Raw genomic sequence first — 18,643 nt, forward strand, 5'->3', positions numbered from 1 at the left:
TGGGGAAGTCGCCGTGGTCCCCGGCCGCGGAGCCCCTCACCGTCGTCGCCCGCCTGGCTCCCGCCGAGGGGTTGCCCCGCGAGGGCGGCGTTCCCGCCGGCGTCTCCTGCTCCGGACCCGGTGTTTCCGATCTTCGCCGCAGTCCCACTTTCCTGGGTCTCCCGGAGAAAGCCCTCGGGATGTTTCCAGCGTTGCCCCCTGCCCCCAGCACACACTCATTAGCGGTCTCTGCCCGGAAACTTACTAGTTCCTTTTTGAGCCTCCCATCTTCAGACTTCCTACATTTTGAAGTCTTTTTATCCTTTCAAAATGGAATTTGAAGTGACAGTTATTTTTCAGTAGAGGGACAGAAGAGTGCGTTTCAGCACCAAGGACAGCCACAAGCTTCGTGGTTTGAAACTGTGATTCAGACAGAAACTGTCACAAATGTGTAATGGAAGTGGCCTCATATATCTGCCGTGATTCAGAGTATGTGGCGAGTACTTACCGTTGTGTCTTGATATCATATCGCTTATTCTATTGTTAAAGTTGACAGTCTCCTTAAAAAGGAAATTGATTAAACAGATCTGAGCGTTAAAGGTAAACTAGTACAATGTGCAGTATGGGTAGTTAGAGCGCTTCTGTATTATTAGTTGGAGTAGTTGGAGAGTCAGTGCTGTTTCAGTAATGTGAAATAAAACTTCATTTGTAAAGAAGTCATCTGATTAGCACTGATTGATGTAATAATTGTAAAAAAAATTATACAAGTGACAAAGGAAAAATAATTTATGTGTTGTCAAGATGACCCTGAACAGTTTTGATTGTAAATGAAATTAGTGTTTAACTCTGTATAGCGATTATTTAAAAATGGTTTTTAGTCACGGTTATGTAGATATACTAATGTACTTACAATAGGTCGTAAAATTGATCAGTATATAATCCAAGTAGAGAGCAGAGGTCTTGTTTCCAGTCATTTAAATGGTAATAACTTGGTTAGGCGTTGCTGCATAGTACAGTTTAGGTCAACTGAACACCGAATTTCCGTTTATTAATAAATTTAGGACAACCACTCTTGGATTAATTGCTCTTTGAAGCCGAAGGCACTTTAAATAATTTTGAAAAAGGTGTAGTATAGATAATAAATATTCTTGCAAAAGCTGCTTTTATTTTCTTCATCCCTAGACTGTTTTGGTCACCATAGTAATAAGTGCACATACTTTTGACATTAACAATTCATTGTTTTTGTATTCCATATAGGAAGTTGCACTATTGGACTGTACAGATTATTTTTAACATACCTCATAGAAAGTCCTATGGGTTTGTTTATACTTTTGTGAAATGACTTTATAATGTTACCATTGTAAATATTTTTATTTTCCTATGCTGGTTTGCCAGAAAGCAATAATAAAGGTAGATTTTATTTTCATCTGCTTCAACAATTTATCAAAAGCTCGTCACTATAGTTATTGGAAATAGGCAATTCATGGTTGCTCCTCAAAAGCCAGTAGTTAGTACTTAAAATTGCACTTACCAGATGTTTCTAAGATGCTAAGAAAAATAAAGTTTTTTTTAATGACCTTTACAGAGTTAATAATGTACAAAAATTAATATCCTGCATTTATCGTCTCTTCTCCTGGAGTAGAGTTATTTCATTTTGGTAATGTTTTTTAGTTTCTATGATCACATTACTAATCCCGCAAAATGAATGAATTATGTAACATTTAATTGGGGATGTACTGGCACTAGGCAGTTTGAAAATTACTACTTATTTACAGACTTCTAATAGATTCGACACGTTAATTAAATAGTTTCATTTTATAAAATAGCTTATGTCTTCAACTACAAAAGGCTAACTCTTTATTAAAAGATGTGTAAAATGTGAAAATAGCTCATGTAAAGATTTTGTTAAATGCCTAACTTTACATTTTGTGAAACTCTGTATGTCAATTCCAAAAATGTTAAGTTGGCATCATAGGAATACTTTAGAGGAGATGATATAGTTACTTTTACAGAACAATTTAAAAATGTTACATTAAGTTTTTCAACCAGATCTAGTCATACTTTTATATTGAGAAATTTTCAGCTAGACGAATTTGCTTCCTTCACTTCCTTCTTTTCACTCCCTCTCCAGTCTCATTGTTTTACTTCTGGAAATATATAACACAAAAATGTGTGGCAGGTCTGTTTTGCATTTAAGTACATAATGAGTTATATTTTCATAATTGTATGATTGTAGAAATAAATGTGTCTTGTTTGCTCTTTACTTTTCCTACTTTAATATGAATCTGATGATGAGAAAAATTAGTGCAACATTAATTCCTTAGAAGTGGAATGAAGTAGAATAAGAGAAGATACCATATGATTGTTTAATAAACATCTCCTTTTACCCTCTCCACTTACAGATGTTTTTAATTTTATAATGTTTTGCATATTACATCAACTGAGAGCTATAGCTGCTGGCAAACATAACTGTATGTCTTATTGTCTTTGTCTTATCCTCTTTTATGTTTTTTTTCCTTGTCATTTGCCTTTTTTCTTATCTGTTTACATTATTAGTAACAATTTACAATGCTTCTTTTTCTCATCATCCCTCAAAAGGCTTAATAGTTTCTGAAGAAGTTGTAATAGAATCCAAGTGGTCATATAATTAGATATTTTAATTAAGCAAGAGGGTTTTCATACACACATTATCTCATGTATAGTTTTATCCTAGGCATGTGTGCTCTGGTCGCTAATACAAGGCCCTGCCTAGATTTCACTTGTAGTTCAAAATGAGGATTCTGGACAGACTTCTATTAGAAAACCTCTGAAGATGTGCTGTTTTCTTACAACAGATTTGTCTGTTGTAAGAAAAAGACTGTTCCTGTTCTTCTTCTCTTGTATGTTGAAGTGGCTTTAAGTGACGTATATGATACACTTTAGTGGTGAGTTTTCAAAAAAATCAAAATAATTTCTTATCTGGAAGCATTAGTAATATGGAAACTTATTTTCAGTTTGTTTCTTCTTATAGATACTTCAGACCCTCTCTGACCTGTGACATTTCAAAACAGCTCTGACCCCACACATAGAATTCTACACTGCTTCTCTTCACTCTTTTTTTTTTTTTCCATCATACATATGGAAGCTTTCTTTCCTTGCTGTGGAGGAAAGATTCATCTTTATGTTGCTTTACATGCATCCAAGCTCCCTCCACATATTTTGAAAGATAAACTCCATTCAATTTGGACTTTACCTTATTTACTTAAATTATAAATCAGCTGAGACTGTCTTCTTCACTGGCATGTGAATTAAACAAATTTTGTTTGAAAACAAAAGGTAATACAGGAGTGTTTAGTAACACAGTGCTGTATTAGATCATTCTTAATGGTATGTTTTAAAGCAGATGTCTAGGACGAATACTCTTAACTATTACCTCAAATAGTACAAGAATTTAAGGTAGGCATTACTGAGTCTCACTGACATGCGTGTAGCATGGTGGTAATACCATTTTACATTCAGACCTCTCATGAAATGTTGACTCTTGATAGATACATGATCTTAGGGAAGTTACTTAACCACTTCTTAGCCTCAAGCTTTCTCATGTAATATGGGTATAAAATGTCAGTCCGGTAGGGTTGTTGAGATAATTAAGTATTATAAAGCAGTTCTTGACACAAAATAGAGAATAGTAGTTATTTTAAATGGGATATTATTCTCCATATACCTTCTTGAGATGAACTACTGCTTTATAATTCTTCATTATTTGGCCAATATTTGGTTTAGATCTTTTTTAAAAATTTCAGTTGTGTTTTATGTAGAAAATCTTATGTCACTTCAGTTTCATAAGTAGTCAATGGAAACTAAATTCTGAATTTTAAATGAACAGTAAAATCACAGTTATAGTACTCTAATCTTTGCTTATGTTTTTCTATCACATCAGTTATATCCTTCTCAACCTTAATCCTAAAATCTATTTTCAGCTTCTATTTGAAACCTGCTGTTTACTGTGTTTCATGTGCATTGTGACCTTGATACCTGCTTTGAGTAGGTATTTGCATCAGAGATCGTCTATGTTCTTGATTCAACAATTGTTTCCTTTATTTTTTTTAGAGTATAGATCTGTACTAGCACATGTGACCTCTGGGTTCATTTATTTGACCCAGATATTACTATGGAGATGCTATGAATTTTTATTAGTGTGAAAACAAAACAAAACTAAAAGAAACAAGCAAACAGCTTGAAGACCATCAGATTATGTTAAACGAATTTGTATCTTTGGTAGGGGTTCTAGTTCATTCCCAGAGAAGACCAGGAAGTTACTAGAGGAAAAGTCTCATCAACGCAGATGTGACCAGGCTCCCTCCAGTGGCAGAATGACTGATATGTCCTAAGTTGAAACATTCTTGCCTAGGTAATTAAGCCAATTAGAAATTCACTGTATAGAATACTATCTAGAAAACTTTCAAGTCACCTTTAAAAAAATTCTTGCTGGTATTTCCTTCTCTTTAGGCCTAAGCTTGATTTTTTCATTTAACTTAGGTAATAGTTTCATGATGACTTTTATATTTTATCCTGGATTTCAGGATAATAATAATAGCAGGTACATCAGTTATAGCAGTAAGCATGATCCTTCTGGTTTTTTATTTTTCTTCTCTGTCCTTAGTAAATCCATAATTTGTTTTCCTTATATATTTGCCTCTTTCTTTGGTTTATTTTCCATTTCTTTTAACTTTCTCTGTAATCATTTTATTGTTCATAAATTATTTAAATTCTATCTTTACTACTATAAAGCATTTGCTTCATTTTAAGAGTTTAAAATATTTTGTTAATACTAAACAGTAAACTGTCTTATTAATTAGACTATTTTAACACATACGAGAAGTAAAATTAGTATTTGGGGAGGACTTCTGGCAGAAATGTGATGAAAGAGTTGAAGAGTCTTGACAGGAAAAATAGACAGCCTCAGCTTGTTCTTTATATGGGAGAAGAGTGAGTGGCAGTGGTATAGAAGAAATGTAAAAATAATTACCAAAAATTTGTGATTGATTGAATTTTCAAGCAAAATGAAAACTGACCAATGGTAACTATAGGATTTTAGATTTGGGAAATCTGAAGAATTGTTAACAAGAATGAAAAAAAAAAAAAGGAAAGGGTATTTTGACATCTGATGACAGTATTTTACATCTTAAATTTTAGGCCTCAGTGGACATCTAAATGCATCCCAAACACTTTTCCAGGGGTGCTTCCCTCTGAGAAATCATTCTCAGAACGGTTTTTGTGTACTGTTTTCTCATTGTTGTTTCAGTGTGGACGCTCACAAGAAAATCTATTTACATTCTTCTTAGACAGTCCTTTTTCTTCATTCTCACTATTCCTGCTCTTGAAGGCTATTTGTCATCCAATGATAATATTTTGAAAATCATTAGTAAACTACTTGATACAGAGGATTATGAAATAGATTTTTTTTTTGAGTCATCTGCATGAAGATAGTTTTGTAGTCTTAGGAGACTTTTCACAGGGATGTAGTACAAAGTGAAAAGAACATGTACATTAAGGTATTTGAAGTCTAACGTAAGAGACTTCTTTTGAAGCGTATATTAAGCCTTTACCAATTCCTCCGGTGTTCTGGGAAAAGGGTTCTAGAATGAAGAAGAGAATTGTTCACATTCCTCTGGGGAGACTAGAACTTGGCTGAATAAGGAAGATTAGAATTTGACTTCAGTTTTAGAGTGACCTCTGAAGAGCTTTGTGTCTCTCCCCTTGAAGGTAAGGAATGATCACATGCTAGAGAAGGCCAAGCTGAACCTCAAAGATGAAATAAATGTGCAATTCAGGCTTGTTAATGCAGGCAAGTACTCTACGTTTTGAAGTCCCTCATTAGATTTGAGTTGAACAAAAAGCATCATACTCCGAATTGTGGTTAATTTGTTTATAATGTTATGACTACTTGGACCAAGTTTGTGGTTCATTATAAAGGGGTTGTGGGATTTTTGCATACGAACTGTTGCTTGTAGTGTTTGTAGAAACTACTGTAAATAGACCTTTTTGTTTTCTATAGCCTATGCGAGTGTTATCTAATAATAGTAAGAAAAGCTTATAATTTCCCTCAATGTGTGCCAGTAAAGACAGGCACAAAATATTTTTCAATATGCTTACCATGATTTTTCTTGAAAAATACTGCCTTACTTTCTCTAAGCCTGAATGTTGGTAAATCTCCTAGTCTTTAAAAATTTTTAAGCTGATGATAAATGCAAAGAAAAATGACAGACTATTTTTGAGCATCAAGTATGTGATATGTTCCTCATGATTGCATTTTCAAGTTATATCTATGATGTAGAATAGGGATCAGCAAGTTACAGTCCTTGGGCCAAATCTGAAAACCTGCTGCCAGCTTTTTAAATAAAATTTTATTGGAATAAAGCCATGCTTATTTGTTTACATATTGTCTATGGCCGCCTTCTTGCTAAAACATCAGAGTTGTGTACCTGTGGCAACAGACCACATACCCCACAAACCTTAAAATACTTATTATCTAGTCCTTTACACAAAAGGCTTGCCAACTCTTAATGTAGAGGGCTAAGAAAATAAATTAACATCTCTTGATAGGAATAAAAACATTGAAAGAGTTTCTGAAAAAAAAATTATAATATTTTGCTATTATAGATTACCAGGGCTTTTAGATTATGCTGGTCAGGCAGAGTTCTGTGGAAAACTTAAAAACCTTACCAGGCAATAATAGGAAACAAGCCCTAATTTTAATTTGAAATCTAGGCATCATATAAATAACTTTAGAAAGAAATACTAGTTCTGCATCACAATCTCATTAATAAATATGTTTTAAAGAATCAATCATGATGATATGAACTTTGAGAAATACATTTATATTGATACATATTACAAACATTTATGTGTACATCATATTCTTCCTTCTAAACCAAACTCTTATTGAAAAAGATTCAAGGTCTTACTCATCTTTCTATTTCCATAATCTCACATACTACTTCTCACTCTATCTGTAGTTTTTTTCAGTGTTTAACCTAAGACTGTCTGATACATTATAAAAATATAATAAAAATGAATTATTAGAAAAATGAAATTTTAAAGGTCCAAAAAGATTCAACAGACATAAAATTTACTGTCAAATTCCTATACAACTTTCCAAATGCTTAATCCTAATTTTTATATTTATCTCATCACAAATTGGTAAATAGTTTGCAAACCACATTTTGAGCACAATAGCTAAAGAACGGTGACATTCTATCCTTATTCAAAGCTTAATTTTTAGGTACTGAACTTAACCAGTTACTATTCTCACTTAGTTTCCTTTTGTTTTTTTTTTTTTACTTGCCTTGTATTTTTACTGTTTATACACATATTGCAAGTTTAAGATCTCTGTTAAGAATTGAAAAAAGGATCCAAGAATGTGTAACTGGCACCTGCATTTAAAGAATTTACTGGCAATTAGGGAGATGATACATTTAAATAGATAAATACATGATAAGTATATAATAGTATAGAAGAAAAAGTGGTTAATTCTGTCTTGAGTCTCTCAGATGACTTCACAGAAGGAAGCAACATATTTTCTTGGTATTAAAATTTAAAAATTTGAAGAAGCAGAATAAGGGCACTTCTGACAAGGTAAGTGCATATATAAAGGCATAAAACTATATGTCCTAGGAATACATAGCACTTAGTATTGCTAAAAGAGAGGTATTCCTTATGAGAAAATAAACTAAAAGCTAGTTAGGGAGACCTGTTAATAGATTATGTCATCATCTATAGTTTGGATTTGTCTAGTCTGAAATCATACTAGTAGACTCCAAACTTTGTAGAGAACCTTTTAAAGCAAAACCACCACATTTTAGAGAATTCTTAATAAGTAAATGTAGCATTTTATTAGTATACACTTATCCTGGAATTTCAAACATACCTTGTATTTCAAATAAAGTCAATTGATCAATGGATATAGTTAGAAATTAAAATTAGCTGTTTACTTGAAAGTTGTTACTTTATATCAGCCTAAATATCCACTTTATTTCTGAATTTTATTTTTATTGCATTGTGTCTAGGAAATTCTGGTTCATACAGATAAGTAGTGGCAAATGATAATGTTCTTAATTCATTTTCTTTTCTCAGAATACTCTTTAAATAAATTGATTCAGACTTCAGAGAAATAGTAAGTTGTTCTTTTTTTCTCAACTCAAAGTGTAAGTCCTTTTGGAGGGAGGTGATAGAATTGACTCATCTGTCAGTTCATTTTGTCATTGTTCAGTGTGAAAATAATTTATCTTGTAATATTCTGAAATATTCATTGATAACATTTTTAAATGCTCACATTTTTGTGCTGATCTCTGTTAAAAATTTCAGAACAGCTTAATTACTTGAATGATGACTCAACTGTAAGGATCAGTTTCATTACTGATACTTTATATGCATCTGTAAGCTTGGTAACATTTGTGACTTTTGTCAGATTGAGGTTTTTCAACTTGTTACAATGCTGTATAATCATATTAGCGTGCCTATTATTTATATGTGAAAGATATTTATATAAAGACTTAAATGACTAAAGTATTTATTTATTTTGAAGTATTTATACTTTGCTTCAGGACATCTATTTAAGTTTGGTATGAAGAAAATGAATTTTGAAATTTTCTATCTGTAACAATACAGTTAACCCAGGAAAAAAAAGAAAAACCCATCAATTTAAATGATAATCTATGTGTGATTAGGCAAAACTGTTTTGAAATATCTTAGTATCCAATCCTTACTAGTGAACAGTTAGTACTTAATGAAAGCTGGCAAAAGCTTTTATAAGAGCTACCACTTCTGAGGTTTTAAAATTTTTATCTACTTCCCTTAATAGAGTTGTCTCAACAGTTCTTACAGTTTAGTTGATGATGTGTTAAAAACTGATTTAAACATTAAAATTTTCTTGTTGTTTGTATGTTGGTTTAGCATCCTTGAATTGACCTATTTGAGAAACTTCTACAAAAATAAATGCAGAGATCCGCCACATTCAAATTCTAATGCAGTTAAATTGGAAAGATTTTACATAATTTCAACATTTGAATTAATCAAGGTTATGTGATGAGTAATTTTGTATTTTCTGCATTTTTAGACATGTACCACTATGTATTTGAGTTTGTAATAACAGTTTACTAATTTAACATATTTGTCATACTGTTATATAGGATTTAATAAGACTTTTGTCCAATCATGTATGCTGTTGTTCATAGGTAATATGGTGACTTTGTTCTGAGCACATCACATTTTAATTCCTAGATTTATAATAATCTCATATACACTTTTTTTTCCTTCAAAATTGTGGAACTTGTCAAAGACTGTGTCATTATAGGTTTCCCCTTGATATGCAAAAGCAGAGCTTTCTTCTGAAAGCTTTTGTAAGCCAAAATGGTAGAAAGTGAAGAAGCAGTTAACTTAGGACACATATTGCTAATGTATGCACAAAATAAATCCAGATAAAGCATAGATGCTCACAGACACAGTTCAGAGCCCTGGGACTTGATGCTGAGATGTGGAGTGTAGTTCTCAGGGAAGGAACTTGGAGGTGCAGTTCTTCCTGCTTGGGGTGTACACTGCCTCAATAGTGGCTCCCTGCCAAACACACACTGAAGGCTGTTTTTTATTTTTTGCCTCTTCTTGTAGAAGGGAAAATTCCTTTTGGATTTTTGTGGCTGGCAAAAACAAATACTAGTGTAGATATTTTGTAAAAGTGAGGTGACATAAAGCAAAGTCTTGGGAAAGTGGAGGATAGCTTTATTTGCAAACCTTCTTAAAATTTGCCACTGCAATGTAAATTCTACTGACAGATGACTGTCATTGAACTTTGGTACTGTGTTTTAGCTTTGAGAGCTCCCAAATGTTAGTGGAAAGAGCAACTGTTACTAATTAATAGAAAAGCTTTGTGATGTCTTGAGTGAAATCAGTCTCAATACATCCATGTTAACACCTATGTAAGATTCCTGCTTTTAACGAGGGATCCACTTCTAGTTTTATAGGTAATTATTTTCATAACCTATACTGGAAAAAGTAGAACTATAACCCAAACTTAGAGTAACTCTATCACATGTGTAAAGAAATACACAAAATTCATAAGCCCTTCTGTTTAACTTGTTCTAATGAGCTGAAGGGACAAATAGATCCACCTGAGCCATGCCTGTAACTAATTGAACACTGCTTGCAAACCCATAATGTTTGCAAAATTTTACTTGAGTGTATACATGTTGAATAGAAAACAAACATGAAATATGATCAGAGCCACAACCTTTTTATACATTATGCCATTTTGTGTACTGAAATAGCAAGCCAAGTTTTATTTTGGTGTTTACCCCAAATCTCATAATACAGCACAATTTAATATATGCTTTTTTAACTCAGTTTTTAAAATAGTTCAAAATTATTCAGAAGAAACTTAAATGATAGTGTTTGCTGAATCTCTTAATCACTTTTACTAAAAAATATAAAACCATTTCAGAAACAATTTAAATCATTGGATCTCAGCATTTGTTACCAGGAGGACTTGGTGAAGCAGGCTGCTCCCCCCACCCCTGAGTTTCTGATTTAATAGTTCTGGGGTGGAGCCCAAGAATTTGCATTTCTAACAAGTTTCCAGGTGATGCTGATGTTGTTGAGTCCGATACCACACTTGGAGAACCACTGCTGTAGGCAGCATAACCAAAGAAATCCTTAGGTAAGGAAAAGTTATTTACATGTTTGATTTTAATACATACAACCATTTGAGGAATGAACTGGAGTACTGAGCTCAGGAATCTCACAACTTATGAGGCAACTATAGATTAAAGTATTACTTAGAAAAGGAAGATGGAAATTGGGAGTGGAATTGAACATTTTTGAAGTAAAGTCTGTTGATTTTGTGATTGAACTGAAAGTGTGAGATATGAAAAGGAATTGTTGTTGATGGCTAAATTTACTAGATTGGGTACATTTTGATGCCAGTAAATAAAGTAGTAATTGTTGGAGTGAATGTGCAGGAGAAGTCTTGATATCAGAATATTAACAAGCTATTAAAGTCTTCTGAACAACTTAGGTTTCAGATACTTGTGGAATACCTCTGTGGAAATATCCAGGAAGCTGTTAAGAAATATCTCTGCCTTATTGGAGTGTGTCTGAGGATAAAGGTGGAAGTTGATAGTCATTTTCAAGCTGTTTTTCCACTGCTTCTCTTTCTCCTTTCCTATGTACTGTGCTCAGTCACTCAGTCGTGTCTGGCTCTTTGTGACCCCATGGACTGTAGTATTCCAGGTTCCTCTGTCCATGGAGTTTTCCAGACAAGAATGCTAGAGTGAGTTGCCATTTCCTACTCCAGGAGATCTTCCCAACCCAGGGATCGAGGTCATGTCTCCTGCATTGGCAGACAAATTATTTACTACTGTGTTACTTGGGAAGCCACTATCAAATGTTTTTTCTTTCATCTTCTAGTCAGTCCTTTAGAATCATACTGAGTTGCTGAACTTCTCATTAGAGCAAGTAAATTCAAATGTTGGCATCATTCTTTGTGGTGTCTAAAACAAGCATTGAAAATTACTTTTATATAATTTCAGTTCAGTTCAGTCACACAGTGTCTGACTCTTTGTGACCCCATGAATCGCAGCATGCCAGGCCTCCCTGTCAATCACCAACTCCCGGAGTTCACTCAGACTGACGTCCATCGAGTCAGTGATACCATCCAGCCATCTCAACCTCGGTCGTCCCCTTCTCCTCCTGCCCCCAATCCCTCCCAGCATCAGAGTCTTTTCCAATGAGTCATCTCTTCACATGAGGTGGCCAAAGTACTGGAGCTTCAGCTTTAGCATCATTCCTTCCAAAGAAATCCCAGGGCTGATCTCCTTTAGAATGGACTGGTTGGATCTCCTTGCAGTCCAAGGGACTCTCAAGAGTCTTCTCCAACACCACAGTTCAAAGCATCAATTCTTCGGTGCTCAGCCTTCTTCACAGTCCAACTCTCACATCCATACATGACTACTGGAAAAACCATAGCCTTGACTAGGTGGACCTCAGTCGGCAAAGTAATGTCTCTGCTTTTGAATATGCTATCTAGGTTGGTCATAACTTTTCTTCCAAGGAGTAAGCGTCTTTTAATTTCATGGCTGCAGTCACCATCTACAGTGATTTTGGAGCCCAAAAAAATAAAGTCTGACACTGTTTCCACTGTTTCCCCATGTATTTCCCATGAAGTGATGGGACCGGATGCCATGATCTTCGTTTTCTGAATGTTGAGCTTTAAGCAAACTTTTTCACTCTCCTCTTTCACTTTCATCAACAGGCTTTTGAGTTCCTCTTCACTTTCTGCCATAAAGGTGGTGTCATCTGCATATCTGAGGTTATTGATATTTCTCCCGGCAATCTTGATTCCAGCTTGTGTTTCTTCCAGTCCAGCATTTCTCATGATGTACTCTGCATATAAGTTATATAAGCAGAGTGACAATATACAGCCTTGACGTACTCCTTTTCCTATTTGGAACCAGTCTGTTGTTCCATGTCCAGTTCTAACTGTTGCTTCCTGGCCTGAATACAGATTTCTCAAGAGGCAGGTTAGGTGGTCTGGTATTCCCATCTCTCTCAGAATTTTCCACAGTTAATTGTGATCCACAGAGTCAAAGGCTTTGGCATAGTCAATAAAGCAGAAATAGATGTTTTTCTGGAACGCTCTTGCTTTTTCGATGATCCAGCGGATGTTGGCAATGAGTTGTTATTTGGGGCAGTTAACATAAAACAATTGACCTAAGCTCTATACTTGATAGATTTCTCTCCCTTATATCAACTGGAAAGAGAGTTAAGTGTATGATTTTCTGTGCTTACTGTTGAGTTAAATTCACCCATTCCAGTCCATTTTAGTTCACTGATTCCTAAAATGTCAATGTTCACTCTTGCCATCTCCTGTTTGACCACTTCCAGTTTGCCTTGATTCATGGACCTGGCATTCCAGGTTCCTATGCAATACTGCTCTTAACAGCATCAGACTTTACTTTCACCGCCAGTCACATCCACAGCCATGTGTTTTTGCTTTGGCTTCATCTCATTCTTTCTGGAGTTATTTCTCCACTGATCTCCAGTAGTATATTGGGCACTTACCAACCTGGGGAGTTCATCTTTCAGTGTCCAATCTTTTTGCCTTTTCATACTGTTCATGAGGTTCTCAAAGCAAGAATACTGAAGTGGCTTGCCATTCCCCTCTCCAGTGGACCACGTTTTGTCAGAACTCTCCACCATGATCCGTCCGTCTTGGGTGGCCCTACACAGCATGGCTCATAGGTTCACTGAGTTAGACAAGGCTGTGGTCCATGTGATCAGATTGGTTAGATTTCTGTGATTGTGGTTTTCAGTCTGTCTGCCCTCTGATGGAGAAGGATAAGAGGCTTATGGAAGTTTCCTGATGGGAGAGACTGACTGAGGGGGAAACTAGGTCTTGTTCTGATGGGCAGGGCCATGCTCAGTAAATCTTTAATCTAGTTTTCTGTTGATGTTTCTGTTCTGTTCCTTGTTATTTGACCCGAGGCCAAACTATGGTGGAGGTAATGAAGATAATCTACTTTGAAAGGTCCCATGAACACATTGCTACACTGAGTGCTCCCAACCCTGCAGCAGGCCACCGCTGACCCATGCCTCTGCCAGAGACCCCTGGACACTCGTGGGCAAATCTGGGTCAGTTTCTTGTGGGGTCACTGCTCCTTTCTCCTAGGTCCTGGTGGGCACAAGGTTGTTTGTACCCTCCAAGAGTCTGTTTGCCCAGTCCTGTGTAAGTTCTGGCAGCTCTATGGTGGGGTTAATGGGACCTCCTCCAAGAGGGCTTATGCCATACCCAGGTCTACTGCACCCAGAGCCCTTGCCCCTACAGCAGTCCACTACTGACCCGTACCTCCTCAGGAGACTCTCAAACACAGTTCTGTCTCAGTCTCTAGGGGGTCTGGGTCCTGGTGCACACAAGGTATGTTTGAGCCCTCTGAAGGTCTCTGGCGGGTATGGGGTTTGATTGTTAATGTGATTTTGCCCCTCCTATTGTCTTGCTGGAGCTTCTCCTTGGCCCTTGGAGGTGGGATACCTCCTCAAAGTCGCTCCAGCACCACACAGCCACTGGTCCAGCACCACGCAACCACCGCTCCAGTGCCTCATGTCTTGCTGGGGCTTCTCTGCCCTTGGACGTGGGGTGTCACCTCACAGTCACAATCAAGGCAAACTGGAATTGGTCAAACAGGAGTTGGCAAGAGAGAACATCAACATTTTAGCAATCAGTGAACTAAAATTGACTGGAATGGGTGAATTTAACTCAGATGGCCATTATATCTACTACTGTGGGCAAGAATCCCTTAGAAGAAATGGAATAGCCATCATAGTCAACAAAAGAGTCCAAAATGCAGTACTTGGATGCAATCACAAAAATGACAGAATGATCTCTGTTTGTTTCCAAGGCAAACCATTCAATATTGCAGTAATCCAAGTCTATGCCCAGACCAGTAATGCTGAAGAAGCTGAAGTTGAACAGTTCTATGAGGACCTACAAGATCTTTTAGAACTAACACCCAAAAAAGATGTCCTTTTCATTATAGGGGACTGGAATGCAAAAGTAGGAAGTCAAGAAACACCTGGAGTAACAGGCTATTTTGGCCTTGGAGTACAGAATGAAGCAGGGCAAAGGCTAATAGAGTTTTGCCAAGAGAACGCACTGGTTATAGCAAACACCCTCTTCCACAACACAAGAGAAGACTATACATGTGGACATCACTAGATGATCAATACCAAAACCAGATTGATTATATTCTTTGCAACCAAAGATGGAGAAGCTTTATACAGTCAGCAAAAACAAGACCAGGACCTGACTGTGGCTCAGATCATGAACTCCTTATTACAAAATTCAGACTTGAATTGAAAAAGGTAGGAAAACAACTAGACCATTCAGGTATGACCTAAATCAAATCCCTTATGATTATGCGGAAGTGGGAAATAGATTCAAGGAATTAGATCTGATAGACAAAGTGCCTGAAGAACTATAGACAGAGGTTTGAGACATTGTACACGAGGCATTATTCAAGTCCATCCCCAAGAAAAAGAAATACATAAAGGCAAAATGGTTGTCTGAGGAGGCCTTACAAATAGCTATGAAAAGAAGAGAAGTGAAAGGCAAAGGAGAAAAGGAAAGATACACCCTTCTGAATGAAGAGTTCCAAAGAAAAGCAAGGCAAGATAAAGTCTTCCTCAGTGATCAGTGCAAAGAGTTAGAGGAAAACAATAGAATGGGAAAGACTAGAGATCTCTTTAAGAAAATTAGAGATACCAGGGGAACATTTCATGCAAAGATGGGCACAGTAAAGGACAGAAATGGTATGGACCTAACAGAAGCAGAGGATATTAAGAAGAGGTGGCAAGAATACATAGGACTGTACAAAACAGAGCTTAATAACCCAGATAACCATGATGGTGTGATCACTCACCTAGAGCCAGACATCCTGGAATACAAAGTCAAGTGGGCATTAAGAAGCTTCACTATGAACAAAGCTAGTGGAGCTGATGAAATTACAGTTGAGCTAGATCAGGTCCTGAAAAACAATACTGTGAAAGTGCTTCACTCAATATGCTGGCAAATTTGGAAAACTCAGCAGTGGACACAGGACTGGAAAAGGTTAGTTTTCCTTCCAGTCCCAAAGAAAGGCAATGCCAAAGAATGCTCAGACTACCACACAATTTCACTTACCTCACACGCTAGCCAAGTGATTCTCAAAATTTTCCAAGCTAGGCTTCAACAGTATGTGAACCGTGAACTTCCAAATGTTCAACCTGGATTTAGAAAAGGCAGAGGAACCAGGGAAATTTCCAACATCTGTTGGATCACTGAAAAAGCAAGAGAGTTCCAGAAACACATCTACTTCTGCTTTATTGACTATGCCAAGCCTTTCACTGTGTGGATCACAACAAAATGGAAAATTCTGAAAGAGATGGGAGTACCAGAGCACCTGACCTGCCTCTTGAGAAATCTGTATGCAGGTCAAGAAGAAGTGATTAGGACTGGACATGGAACAACAGACTGATTCTGAATCGGGAAAGGAGTACAGTACGTCAAGTACATCAAGGCTGTATATTGACACCCTACTTACTTAACTTATATGCAGAGTACATCATGAGAAATGCTGGGCTGGATAAATCACAAGCTGAAATCTAGATTACTGGGAGAAATATCAATAACCTCAGATACGCAGATGACACCATACTTTTGGAAGAAAGCGAAGAAGAACTAAAGAGCCCCTTGATGAAAGGGAAAGAGGAGAGTGAAAAAGTTGGCTTAAAAGTCAACATTCAGAAAACTAAGATCATGGGATCCAGTCCCATTGCTTCATGGCAAATAGATGGGGAAACAGTGGAAACAGTGACAGACTCTTTTGGGGAGGGCTCCAAAATCACTATAGATGGTGATTGCAGCTCTGAAAGTAAAAGATGCTTGCTCCTTGGAAGAAAAGTTATGACCAACATAAACAGTATATTATGAAGCAGAGATAATACATTGCCAAAAAAGGTCTGTATAGTAAAAGCTATGGTTTTTCCTGTAGTCATGTATGGATGTGACAGTTGGACTATAAAGAAAGCTGAGCACTGAAGAATTGATGCTTTTGAACTGTGGTGTTGGAGAAGACTCTTGAGAGTCCCTTGGACAGCAAGGAAATCCAGCCAATCCATCCTAAAGGAAATCAGTCTTGAATATTCCCTGAAAGTACTGATGTTGAAGCTGCAACTCCAATACTCCGGCCACCTGATGTGAAGAACTGACTGATTGGAAAAGACCCTGATGCTGGGAAAGATTGAGGGCAGGAGGAGAAGGGACAACAGAGGATGAGATGGTTGGATGGCATCACCGACTCAATGGACATGAGTTTGAGTAGGCTCTGGGAGTTGGTAATGGACAGGGAGGCCTGGCATGCTGCAGTCCATGGGGTCTGACCCAGCTGAGTTGGACACAACTGAGTGACTGAGCTGTGCTTACTGTGGAAATACAGTGGACTAATGTTTCCTTTGTTGGCAACAGTCTACAACGTATAAAACAAACTGTTGGAACTCAGCAGGTAAATAATGACACTTGAACCTATGAAAGATAAAATCTTTATACTGAAGCTATTTCAAAAACTTTCGTACTGAACATATATTTCCAACATTTTTTTACTTCTACTAAATTTAATATTTACTTTGTGTGTATTGAATACTGCTCTGAATAAGACATAGTCTTTTTATATTTGATTTGTGTTCTTTGCAGATAACTAAAAAAACACTAATCAACCACCGCAGTGCTCTCTGTCATTTCTCTAGTGTTCTTAATAGTTTCCTTCTGAAAAATTTGACAGAAGGGCAAATGGCAGTGAAATATAACTAAACTATGTTAAACTGTGCTTTCTTAAATGATTTCTGAAATTGAGGCAAAGTGTTATAAATAATAGACTTTGAAAATACAGAGATTTAACATTTTTAACTTCATTTATGTATATATACATATACATAAACCATGTCAAAAATAGCCTAATTGTTACTGTGCTGACAGTTAAGTTTTAAAAACACTCTAGAATGCTACATTTGTATCATTTCCCTATGAATTTGCAAAGCTCTTTTGCCCAGTATTTCTGTCTACATATGTTAAATTTTTTTTTTCTCTGAGCACACAGAACTCTTATGAAATGTCAAAAACATTGTTTGTAAGTAAAAAATGACACCTAAGAAAGATAAGTATGATGATGTGAGAAAGCAGAAAGAAGTTTTACCCAGAATAGTTTTTGCTAAATTGAAAAGTAGTTTTGCAAAAATTTTTATAGACTAATGTTATTATACCAACAATATAAAGTATCATAATTTATTATGGGTCAGAATTTACTTTAGTTGCTTTTAAAATGACTTTAATTGCCCTGTATTATCACTAAGGGTCTGCAAATGGCTTACTTTTGTTTTTCTGTTATACTCTGCTGCGTTTTATGGGGAAGTTAAGTGCTTTGTTTCTACATTGTAAAGACTTCCAAAACTGTTGTGTAAATGCTATGAGTGTTTTGTGTAGGAACCTCAGAGGTCATTTAAGATAATTAATTGGGGCATGGAATAAAGTAAAAGAAGTTCTATTCTAATAGTAATACCTAATAGAAGAAATAAGTTTGATTAATCTTTTCTATATAGACTGATATTTGGTATATCAAACTATCAACTGTAGTGTTATGCATGATTGGTGTATGGAATTGAAATTTTAAAATATAATATTTAATAAGACACCTACTGATGCACTTTCTCCATTTTGATGCACTTTTTCCATGTGATATCTTTTGCAAATGTGACAGCCATTAAAACCAGGTATATAAGTAAATCAAGTTTATAGATTATCATTTGAATTGCTATGTCACAAAATGTTAGACCAAAATTATCAAAATATTAAGAACACATCAGTTCAGTTCAGTTCAGTCGCTCAGTCATACCAACTCTTTGCAAACCCATGGATCATGGAAAAAGCAAGAGAGTTCCAGAAAAACATCTATTTCTGCTTTATTGACTATGCCAAAGCCTTTGACTGTGTGGATCACAATAAACTGTGGAAAATTCTGAGAGAGATGGGAATACAGACCACCTGACCTGCCTCTTGAGAAATCTGTATGCAGGTCAGGAAGCAACAGTTAGAACTGGACATGGAACA

General features: G+C 36.1%; 1 protein-coding gene across 2 annotated transcripts in view; it reads left to right on the top strand.

Moving 5' to 3' along the window:
- The window catches only part of PHYHIPL (phytanoyl-CoA 2-hydroxylase interacting protein like), a 117,030-nt gene that overhangs the window by 587 nt on the left and 97,800 nt on the right, over positions 1-18,643 (top strand). Inside the window, exon 1 of one of the 2 annotated variants that reach the window (XM_012105098.5) lies at positions 10,603-17,045. The exons of the other annotated variant lie outside the window; for it this stretch is intronic. The gene's annotated coding sequence lies outside the window, so the exon portion shown is untranslated. Of the gene's footprint in view, positions 1-10,602; positions 17,046-18,643 lie in introns of those variants that run through there. 2 annotated transcript variants of the gene reach the window in all.

This window comes from Ovis aries, chromosome 25 (assembly GCF_016772045.2).
Source record: "Ovis aries strain OAR_USU_Benz2616 breed Rambouillet chromosome 25, ARS-UI_Ramb_v3.0, whole genome shotgun sequence".
Lineage (NCBI taxonomy): Eukaryota > Metazoa > Chordata > Mammalia > Artiodactyla > Bovidae > Ovis > Ovis aries.